This window comes from Dromiciops gliroides, chromosome 3 (assembly GCF_019393635.1).
Source record: "Dromiciops gliroides isolate mDroGli1 chromosome 3, mDroGli1.pri, whole genome shotgun sequence".
Classification (NCBI taxonomy): Eukaryota; Metazoa; Chordata; class Mammalia; order Microbiotheria; family Microbiotheriidae; genus Dromiciops; species Dromiciops gliroides.
The window spans coordinates 652,866,022-652,878,333 of NC_057863.1; the positions used below are offsets into that span (position 1 = coordinate 652,866,022).

General features: G+C 38.3%; 1 pseudogene; it reads left to right on the top strand.

The window, feature by feature from the left end:
* Positions 1 to 10,847: 10,847 nt before the first annotated feature.
* On the top strand, positions 10,848 to 11,809 carry LOC122748306 (annotated as a pseudogene).
* Positions 11,810 to 12,312: the final 503 nt, after the last annotated feature.

Here is a 12,312-nt window from a genome sequence, read left to right on the forward strand (position 1 = left end):
AAAAGAAAAAAAATAGTTACTGTTTCCATGTTCCTTTCATCAAATATAGACACTTGGAAAGAGTGGGATACAACTTTTTCTGATTTTATATCATTGCACTTATTTGCTCAACCCCATCCCACCACCAACTCAGAAAGCCCCTAAATTTAACTCTAGTTAGAAATCAGATTACCTAATCTTGAAAACTGCTTTATATTTTGTTATATCCTGTTGTTTCTTTTTAATGCATAAAAGTCTCTACCTTACCCCACTCCATGTTCAGGGTCTAGTAATGTTGTCTTCCATATGCTGCTTCCCTTCCCTTTCCTGATCAGGAAGTGCTTAAAAATAATTTATAACTGTTCCCTACCTTTTAGATGCCACCCTCATCCTTGCTTGTATGCCTATTGAGACTAATGTATTTCTTTTTTTTTTTTTTTTTTGGTGAGGCAATTGGGGTTAAGTGACTTGCCCAGGGTCACACAGCTAGTAAGTGTTAAGTGTCTGAGGCCGGATCTGAACTCAGGTACTCCTGACTCCAGGGCCGGTACTCCATCCACTGCACCACCTAGCTGCCCCTACTAATGTATTTCTATATCAAATTGTTAATGTATTTGTCAAATTCAGATAAGAGTAAGATACCTATATTCCTAGTCCCCCTACCTTTCCACTATCTTTGCATATGTGGGTTCTTTCTTACGAATCCTAGTTATAATCAATAGCAAGTTTCCTAGCCTTCCTTTTTCAAGTATATTCCTCCCTTTAGATTCCCTTTTCTTTCTCTTTAAAAACTCTCAAAATGTAGCCAATTAACCCCAATTCCTCTATGTTTGTTATATGTGTGTGTGTGTCCCTTAATATGAAAGTTCTGAGAATTATTTTCCCCCATTAGATTGTTAGAACCATGTCATTTAGGTCTTGTCAATAGAGCAAAGAAACTTATATTTTTTAGGTATCATTCCACTCTTGGATTTGTTTTTCAAAGTTTCTACTTAGTTTGGGTTTTTTCATCAGAAATACTTGAAAGACCCTTGTAAGGGCCAAATTTAATATGGGGGAATTAACTGAGGAGCTCCCCATAATATTGGGGTAAGGAAGGAGATTAACAGCCTCTTTCAGAAAAAAACAAAACAGTGTTTATTGATGGGAACAAATTTAAAACACAAGTAAGGTTAATAAAAATAGGGACAAAGAAAAAAAGGAATAGGAGAAGGAAAATTATATGATGTGCAATCACACCACCGCCTGGACTCAGTAGTTCCCAAAGAGCACACAGCTGCATCGTCTCTCTCCCTCTCTCATGCCAGAATGAATCTCTCTTCTTCTCCTTCCCAGAAAACCCCCCTCCCAACAGGAAACCCGGGCCATCCCCACTCAGTCCCAAGCTAATTGACTGGCAGCCCTGATTGACAGAATTAACAGGTTCCTGTAGAACTGCCAGCCTTCCCAGCTTCCAGACGCTGAAGGTCACCTGACTACCCTCACTAGGCTTCTAGTCACGGTAATTTGGCCAGGCCAATATACGCATCAGCTCGTGGTGATGATGCGAGCTGCAGCTCCATGATGATGGCCAAAGTCAGTGAATGGAGCACCATGCTGGCATGGAGGTGCACACAGGGGCTTCTAATTTTAGCCAAAGATGGGGTCATAGAAACCTCAAATCACAATTAATTCTTTACACCATTAAACTTACAGGTAATATGAACAAGATGGCAAGCTAAATAGTTTCTCTGATTCCCCATGACATCTTAAATCTCTTCAAAACAGGAATTATTCTCCAAAGGTAAAACAACTTTAGCTGGTACCAATGGTCTAGCAAACCAAGAATCAAAAAAAAAGTTAAAAAATAAAACAGGTACTGATAGTTACTGACCCTGAGATGACTCAGCATTTTTCACCCACATCCCAGGCTAATACCAACAAAACTGAGCTTACAGACCCAAACCACATCAAAACCACTCCTGAACCCACTTTCCCCCCTAATTCTTTCTTCCTGACAACAAAGCCATGGTTCCTGGCTGCAGAAATTTGCTTCAACCTCAATAACTAGCTTAGCCAAAGCCATTCAGGAACAAAAGCCTCCTGGAATCTGAATCCTTCCTAGGTCTATGACCTTGAATAGTTTTTTTACCCTTTGTTTGCTTTAATTTCCTCAACTTTAAAATGAGAATAATAAGAGTTCCTGCCTTCCAGTGTTGTTGTTAGAATCAAAGGAGATGATGTTGTAAAGTGTTTAGTATGCTGACACATATGATTTATATAAATGCAAGCTATTATTATTCTAGCTAACCTAGTATTACTACTCCTACTACTACCACCATCACTACCACCACCACTACTACTACCACCACTACCACCATCACTACCACCACCACTACTACTACCACCACTACCACTATCACTACCATCACCGCCACTACTGCTACTACCACTACTACTACTTCATAGTTCTACCAATAATGCATTAAGATCTTTCCACAACTCTTCCAACTTTGACTAAACTTCTAAATGTTATTTTCATCTTTTGACATTTTCTGTGGGCTCTATAAGCAATGTATAATCATTAACATCATTGATTATTTTTTCTGTTTAATATTGTTTTTTCTTTAACGCACTCATTGTTTAGGGAATATTAAGCACACAAATTTAAGTTTTTATCTCTTTTTTTTTTACTATTTTTATTATCTTGATATAGTACATAAAGCATATATTTAACATCTCTTTTTACATCTAATTGTATTTTCTCCCTACTCTAGCTAGAAATGAAAATAAAATTGTGTCAGAACTTTTTTCTTAGACATATTTTTTCTTTTTCCTAGTCATGATTTCCTTATTCTATAGTTCAGTTAATATTTGACTATATTATATATATAATTCTATACATATATGTATATGGGTGTATATCTATGTGTGTATGTGTGTATATATGTATATAAACAAATTATAGGTCTCATTTTTCGAGAAGAAAACTGACATGTCACACAGCTGTCCTATATACATGTAACCTATGGCTCAAAGAGCCATTTTTATAAGACTTTTCTCATTGGTGGAGATTGGTTCCTCAATGTACCATGCCTACCTGAAGTGAGAAGTTGGTGAGAATTAGAGGGAAGAGAGATTCTGGTTTTGGGCTTCAAACTTGTTGAGAAAAGTCATGTGGTTTCAGACTCTCTTCAGGCACTTGAAGGGAGAAAAATGGCTGGGAGGAAACGTACATAGAGAAAAGCTGACATACTGATTGTATCCCTATTTCGTTTGGAAGGGGCAGCTATGTGGCACTGGCCCCAGAATCAGGAGAACTTGAGTTCAAATCCAGCCTCAGACACTTGACTCTTAATGGCTGTGTGACACTGGGCAAGTCACTTAACTCCAATTGCCTCAAAGCTCCAGGACTATCTCCAGACTTCCTGATATATATCTTGCCACTGGACCCAGAAGGCTCTGGAGGAGAGAATGAGACTAGTGACTTTACACAGCCCTCCCTCACTTAAATCCAATTTGCTGTAAGTCTCAAGATATCACCTCCTGATGTTATTTGAGAATGAAGGACGAACAACAACAAAAACAACAATAATTCCCTTTGCAAATGATCTAAGACCCCTGCTCTCTCTCTCAGATGATATGAGTTATCTAACTTTCACTCTCTATCATTTGATATATGTATACTTTCTATAATCTTTGTTTTGCTATTGATTTAGATAATTTTTTTTGTTTTGTTTACTATTTATTAAGCATATTCATTGTGGAACTGATATCTAATAGGAACGAAGTGTAGTCTTAGATGAATTACTTGGGACAGTGATTTCTTTTTAAAGGACAACAATCAGAAGAACAGCTTCTATCTAAAATTTACTTTAACTTGACTAATAATCTTAATTTTTAATTTTAGAGTTTTTTTAGTTTTTTTTTAGTGAGGCAATTGGGGTTAAGTGACTTGCCCAGGGTCACAGAGCTAGTAAGTGGTAAGTGTCTAAGGCTGCATTTGAACTCAGGTTCTCCTGACTCCAGGGCTGTTGTTCTATCTACTGTGCTACCTAGCTGCCCCTTGACTAATAATATTTAAGGAGGAAGATAGATCTAATTCTAGCCTAGTATACTCTCTCTCTGAGTAGCTACTGTGGTCAACCTCTGGCCTCAAACTCCTGTTTCCCTTTAGGAAAGGAATCAATGCCTTCTTGGAGAATGATGAAGGAAGTGACTAGAGATATATACTCTTCCTTCCCTGAAAGCTACATCTACAGAGATTAATGTGGACACAGATAACACATATAGCAAAACAATTCACAATATACATACACACAGACACACACACACACACTGCATTACAAAAGAGATAAGACTTTATCCACAACTTCATTGCTTTTTTGACTAAATTATGATGTCTTCCAGAAATGAGAACTATATCAGAGATTAAAGAAAGTTGGGCATTTATTGAGGTGTGCACAACCTTCCATACTGACAATAAAGTCTACTTCCTATTGGTGATTATTGTGAAGGAGGAGAGGGGAAGGGATCAGACCCTGGGAATTGAACAGAAAAAGACATAAAGGCACAAAAAGTCTACTACTACTATATTTAGGAATATTAGACATGAATTCATAGTCATAGACTTCCTTGGGAGGCTGGAAACTTGAAGGAAAAAGAGAGTAGATACAAGGCCTGGAATCCCTCAAGACTGCCCCAAAGACTAAGCTGGGCCAAGGTTACTATTGGAAGTATCCATAATAAGGTGTTGGTTCTCTTTCTGCCTGTGACAACCTCTTTAACAGCTGCATCTCTGATCTCTTGGAGCCCAGGGAAGTTTCTATCCTCTGAATTTAGCTGATGACTTGGCCATTGTCATTATTCATTAGTAATTGCAGATGGGGAATTCTCAATGAGTGGGAATCCTTGAAGACATTTTCATGTGGGACAAATTTCACTCTTTTAGACATATCCCTTTTTCCCTTGCCAGATTTATGTCACTGGTGATTCTCATGACATGATAATCACAGCTCTGGAGGCAGATGAGCTCAGACAAAATAGTCCTTATAACTAGGACCTGCCTAAGCCATAACATATGCACACATGCATGCACACACACACACACACACACACACACACACTCACAGAGGAACATATTATCTTTAGTGCAGATCTCTCATCGATTATAGCTTCAGAGAACAATCAGGTTAGTATCTTCTTATAGCTCAGTTTTACATCTAGGAATTTAGAAGCAGAAAATCTCTTCCAAAAGGCAATTAAAGTGTCGTTCAGGCCCTGTCTGCCTTGGGACCTTATGAAGGCTATGGAGCAGGCCTTGGAACTTCTCCTGGGTATTTTACTGTAATGCCTTTGTTTATTGAGATTGTATCTCAGGGGCAGCTATGTGGTGCAGTGGCTAAAGCACCGGCCATGGATTCAAGAGGACCTGAGTTCAAATCTGGCCTCCAACACTTGACACTTACTAGCTCAGTGACCCTGGGGAAGTCACTTAACCCTCATTGCCCTGCAAAAAATAAAAAAAAAAGAGAGAGATTGTATCTCCCAGTCCATGACTCTATCACCTCTCATAGTTAATGTTTCAACATCCCTTAACTGTTATCCCTGTATTGATAGTTCAAAAATAGGCTATTAATTTAGTTCTCTCAATAGTCCTTAATCTTAGACTTCCTATTCTTAAGTGATTGTCATATCTTGTGTCATAAATCTGAAAATCTTGGGCTACACTCAGGAAACGGTAACTCCTCAAGTCTTTTGCAGGCTTTTTTTTTTCAGTGAATAAGAGAAACTACCCATTTTTCCTGCCCATAAAGAGCAGAATTCAGGGTGCGGAACATGGTATGCAGTTTGTGGATGAGACTGAGAGTCTGGAATACTAAATTAGGATTTAATTCTTTTGCATTCTCCAGTGGGACTCTTTTCTAATTACCTTATTTGCATTAATCTGTTGTTATTGTCTGTGAACATTTTGTCAAATGGTTTTATTAAGAACCCACAGCCCTTGAGGCGGCTAGGTGGCACAGTGGATAGAGCACCGGCCCTGGAGTCAGGAGTACCTGGGTTCAAATCTGGCCTCAGACACTTAACACTTACTAGCTGTGTGACCCTGGGCAAGTCACTTAACCCCAGTTGCCTCACTAAAAAAAAAAAAAAAAAGAACCCACAGCCCCAAAATGGGGTGTCTCTTTGTGCCTTTGGGCAGAAGGAAAGTCAACTGTGGGGTAAATGCCAGTGACACATTTATATCACCTCCCACCCCTGTTCATCCTATCAATTCAGAAATAATTGTTAAGGGTCTACTGTGTTAAGTGCAGGCTATACAAAGAAAGGTAAAAGACAATCCTTGCTCTCAAGAAGCTCATAATCTAATTGCAGAGATAGCATGAAAGCAACACTATACAAACAAGCTATATACAAGATAAGTTAAGGGGCAGCTAGGTGGTGCAGTGGATAGAGCACTGGCCCTGGAGTCAGGGGGGCCTGAGTTCAAATCCGGCCTCAGACACATAACACTTACTAGCTGTGTGACCCTGGGCAAGTCACTTAATCCCAATTGCCTCACTAAAAAAATAAAAGAAATTTAAAAAAACAAGATAAGTTAAAATCATAACCACAGGAAAGGCATTAGAATTAAAAAGAATCATAAAGGCTTTCTGTAAAATCTGAAGGAGGAGAAAAGAAAAAGGAGATTAATAATAAAAATAATGATAATGATGATGATAACTGTAATAAGTTAGTTAATAAATACAGTGCCAGGCATTGTGCTAAGTATTAGGAATAAAACAGGAGACAAGAAAATCAGAATCCCCTGGAACAGATAACAAGCAAGGAAATATGTGCAAACAAGATATATAGAGAATAAATTTTTGTTGATCAATCATATGCAACTCTTTGTGACTCCATGAGCCTTCTTCAGCTCATTTTAGAATTGAGGAACTGAGGCAAAAAAGAAAATTGCTAATTGACTTGGACAGGGTCACGTAACTAGAAAGTGTCTGTGGCCAGATTTTAACTTAAGAAGGTGAGTTTTTCTGATTTCAGATGGGATACTTCATCCACTGAGTCACCTAGCTGCCCTGGAAGATAAATAAGAGAGGTCAGTTGTTAGAATTAAGAATATTTGAGAAAACCTACCTGTAGAAGATAGGATTTTAATTGAGACTAAAAAGAAACCAGGGAAGTCAGTAGGTAGAGTTAAGGAAGAAAAGGGTTCCTAGAAAGTGGGACAGCCAAAAAAATGCCTTGAGCTAATAGGGGTGTTTTGTTTTTGGAACAGCAAAGAGGCCAGTGTAACTGAATCAAAAAATGAAAAGAGGATGTGGAGAGAAAGGAGTAAGAAGACTGAAAAGTAATAGGAGGCCAGATTATGAAAGGCTTTGAACCTCAGACAGAGGATTTTCTGTTTGATCCTGGCTGTGATTGGGAGCCTGAGGAGTTCATCGAGTAGGGAGACATATGGTTAGACCAACACTTTAACAAAATCACTTTGGTAAATGAATGGAGGATTCAGAGTCTGGAAGCTGAATGGAGGGGAAATATTTGAGCCAAGAAAACATGCCAGCAGGCTATTGCAATAGTCCAGGCATAAATGTTGGCAGTGTTAGAGAAAAGAAGACAGTGTACTAAGATATATTGCAAAGATGAAAATGGAAGCCTAGGCAAGAGATGGCTTCATGGTAGGGATAGGGGAGGCAAGAGAGATAGCATATCCTTTGTAAACTTTCTCTTCTTTAAACTAAATAGTTCCACTTTCTTAGTGTGTAATTTAAGATTCTAAATGTGGATTCTAATCTGTTCCCCCAGTTTTGGGGGAAACTGACTAAAATCACTGATAAAACAAGTTTAGGTTTTTAAGGGTTTATTGAAAAATAGAAAGAAAAAGATTGAGAACAGAATTCCAACAGCCTGGCATTCCTATCTTTCCTCAAATTTCCTGTGAAGTCCTCTGCCACCACCACCACCATCAAGTCAGGAACCCAAAAAGAGTGAGAGCTCTCCACACAGGCCCTCTTTCCTCCTTCCTGTCTCCTCCCAGAAAATAGGAGGCTCCTCAAATTGATTGGCTGGTAGCCTTGATAGACAGCACCCATGAACAAACGTCACTTCCTGACGCCAAGGAAAAGCCACATGGCCTTGCCCTCTGAGGCATTTTCCTCATGGTGGAGCTTTCCCACAGCAAGTCTCCAATAGGTGGCATCATTCCAATCATTACATTAGCCAGTACTCAAATTATGATCTGGAGTCTCCTCCCCATACTGGTTGCTTACTTCTGGATACACAGCAGTTTATCACTATCATCAACACTGAGTGTTGATCAACTGTGATGGACTATATTCTTCTCACCAATGCAATGGTACAGAAGAGTTCCAGGGAACTCATGATAGAAGAGGATCTCCAAATCCAGGAAAAAAAAAAGAACTGTGGAGTATAGATGCTGAATGAACCATACTATTTCTTTTGTTTTTGGTGCTGTTGTTTTTCTATTTTGAGGTTTTTCATCATTGCTCTGATTTTTCTCTTATAACATGACTAATGCAGAAATATGCTTAATGTTATTATGTGTGTGTGTATATATATATCATATTACCTGCTGTCTTGGGGAGGGGGGAGGGAGAAAAATCTGAAATTGGAAAGCTTGTATAAACAAAAGTTGAGAACTATCTTTACATGTAATGGGAAAAATAAAATACCTTATTAATAAAAAAAGAATTACAAAAAAATAATCCAAAAGAAAAAATAGTATTGGCTATTCTATATATTTCACAGCAGCCTTTTTCAAAATGTTTAGTATTTCTTGGGTTTTTCATGGTCTTTCACTTTTCATAATCTTCTAATGAAAGAGTTTGAATGATCACAATCACCATTGTTCTGCATCCTACTTGGTAATTAATTTGGGTGAAGTGAGTTGTATTCTAAAGGGCAAGTAGGTCAGTTCTTAGAAAAGTCTTACTTGTCTTTCATATCAGCTCCATATAAGCCATTTTTCTTTTGACATTTTCAGTACAAAGGCTGTGTTCTTTTGAAGAGAAAACAAGCCAAATTATAATTAATAACCTCAATTTTTTTTCTTTTAATTTTACCACAAAAACCCAATCAAAAGACCCATCCATTTTTGTTTCTCCCTTTTCTCAAAAAAGTGGTGAAAAGGCTAGGTGGCATAGTGGATAGAGCACTGGTCCTGTATTCAGGAGGACCTGAGTTCAAATCCGGCCTCAGACACTTGACACTTAACTAGCTGTATGACCTTGGGCAAGTCACTTAACCCCAATTGCCTCACCAAAAAAAAAAGTCTCTAAAATATTTTCATATTCTTGAAATACTTTGAAGAAATATATAATGAAAGGAAGAAAGAAGTAAGGGAGGGAGGGAGGAGAGAAAAAAGGAAGGAAGGAGAGACAGAGAGAGAGAAAGAAAGGAAAAATAAAAAGAGAAAGGAAAAGAAAAGAAAGAAAGAAGGAAAGAAAGAATGAAAGGAAAGGAAGGAAGGAAGAAGGAAGTGAAAAGGAATGAAGGAACAAAGGAAGGAAGGAAGAAAAGAAAGGACTTACTACTGACTTTTTTTGTGTCAAGTGCTATGCTAAAGGATGAAGATTATAGAATTGCCCATGTGGACTCTGAGACATCTTGCCCTAACTCAGAGAAGTCTCAGATTTCGGAGCATGCTTACATTTGTCCTTCAGTTTTGGGGGGTACAAATGAAGAATAAGGGGGTTAAGTCTCTAATTCTTCATTCTCATTTCTTCATAAATATCTAATGAGGGTGAAAAACCATGGTCTCAAACTGTGAGTGGGTGAAGAATGGCTCAAAGCATTCCAGAAATGGTCTGTCATATAAAAATATGTTATGCCCACATGGTAAACCAAGGTCCCATGCTGAGACATCACATTCTTGATCAATCTTTCACTGTCCAATGAAATTTTCTCTTCTTTATGTCTTCCCTTAAGTAGAAATAGGCAACAGAGAGAAAAATAATCTTTGCCCTGCTGCCTTTGGTTTCTTCTCCAAAACTTCATGTTATTTGCAACACTTATTTCAGTTCTCTCAATATCAATAGTCCCCATAATACAGGATGACAACATTGCCTTCTTATTAGCAAAAAGCTGCTGACGAGAAGGAAAGAAGGTAGCTGTCAGTCCCCGTGAGTTGGTTTTCCCCAACTACCACTATTCCCTTGTTCTTTCTCTAATCCTTCATGGATGATCATTCACCTCATAATTTCAGTTGTTCTATAGCTATTCCATGGAGGGTATGCATCTTCCTCTGTCTCATATCATCTGCCTCCATTCTCCTCAGCAAAAGCAATGAATCTTTTTTGAAAGCTATACATAGTCAGATGCTTTAATAATCCCTATATTTCCTATGTAAAATTCATTATTTGATCTCCAAAAGGATCGAATTGGATCTGTTCCACCTTATGTCTCCATTTTCCTTATTTAAACTTTCTTTTTTATGATATTATTTTTGTTCATCATATTTCAATAATATTTTGCGAAAATATTTCTACTCATCTAACCTTTTGGAACTGAACTTGTGAATTCATTCCTCCATCATTCAGTTCAAAAGCCCCAAAAGACAAAAAAAAGACTAGATTACTAGATGGACTTTTTTGTTATTTTCTAATATTTTGCTAAATTTGGTTTCCTGGCTACCAAAAAAAATACAAGAAATGCAAACCATTCTCAGTGGTATAAATTCAATTATATCCTAATCCAGCTTAACATAGAGGTTATCTCAATTTTCCCTGAATGCAGCCCCGGTATCTTCAATTATACACGTTAGAAATTAAAGGAATCTCTCATTTTCCTCTAGGAATTGCTGGCAGTATGAAACTCGACAGTGAGAGCTGGAACAGACCCATTCTTCTTCCCAAGACTTGGAGAAAATGATGCTTAATGACTTGGTGTTGGTCATTGTCTTCCTTATTCAGATGGGAGTTGGCATTATTGGGAATTTCTTCCTCCTGGGTCAGTACACCTTCACTTTGCTCATTGGTCTAAGGCTGGGACGAATAGAGTGTATTTTTTCCCACTTCACTTTGGCCAACTCAGAAGTGCTTCTCTCCAAAGGAATCCCTCACATGGTTTCCTCTTTGGGCATAAAAAATTTCTTAGATCATGTTGGGTGTAAACTTCTTGTTTGTTTTCAAAATGTGGCCCGTAGTATTTCGCTCAGCATCACCTGTCTCTTGAGTGGTTTTCAGGTCATCACCATCAGTCCCAGTAACTCCAGGTTGGCAAAACTCAAAAGTGTATTGTCCTTTCCTGCTTCCTCTGCTGGTGTTTCTACCTGCTGATAAATTTCACTTTGCTTGGGACCATGCATAACTCAAGGTCTATGACTAATTATACCAAGATCTGGTATCTAGGATATTGTTCAACTTTAACTCCTGCCTCTTTTGATGCCACATTTTTTGCAGTTGTCTTTTGTATTCCTGATATTATGCGTCTGGGATTCATGCTCTGGATCAGTGCCTACTTAGTGCTTCTTCTGCACAAACACCACCAGCAAGTCCAACATATTCACAGTCCTCATCTCTCTCCTAGAACTTCCCCTGAGAAAAGAGCCACCTATACTTTCCTCCTATTAGTGGGCACATATGTCTCCTTGTATTCCATTAATTCTAGCTTGTCATTTTACTTCTTTCAAATGAATAAACATCAGCCCTGGTTCGTGACCACTTTAGATCTCTCAGCAGCATGTTTCCCAGTTATCAGCCCTTTTGTGCTGATCTTCTCTGATTCCAAAGCCCTCAAATACTGGTATGCTCTGTGGCATAGAAGTTCCTTTCTCCTTTGTCACAGTATCCTCAACCATACCCACTCCCAGCATTCTGTCCTAACACTATAACAAAAAAATATCTTTCTGAAATTGGTGGAAGAGGGGCAAGAAGATTGGAATCTAAAGATTCTAGGACCTAATACTAGAAAGGACCTCTGTGATAATGTATTTGAATACTTTTCTGTTTCATAAAAGTGTGTTCAGACATTATGTGTCTTGCTCTTGGTAAAAAGGATAAGTTATGGGGCAGCTAGGTGGCACAGTGGATAGAGCACCGGCCCTGGAGTCAGGAGTACCTGAGTTCAAATCTGGCCTCAGACACTTAACACTTACTAGCTGTGTGACCCTGGGCAAGTCACTTAACCCCAATTGCCTCACTTAAAAAAAAAAAGGATAAGTTACATAGTCACTTCTTAAACTCATGTCTCCTGATTTCAAATGCACTTTTTTTTCTTCCACTAGACTCATGATGTCAAACTCACATAGAAATGGAGGCCACTGAACCATAATGAAGGAAGGGTCCCTGTAGGTTATATAAATATTTTGTTTTAAAATGTAGTTTTAATTGTGTA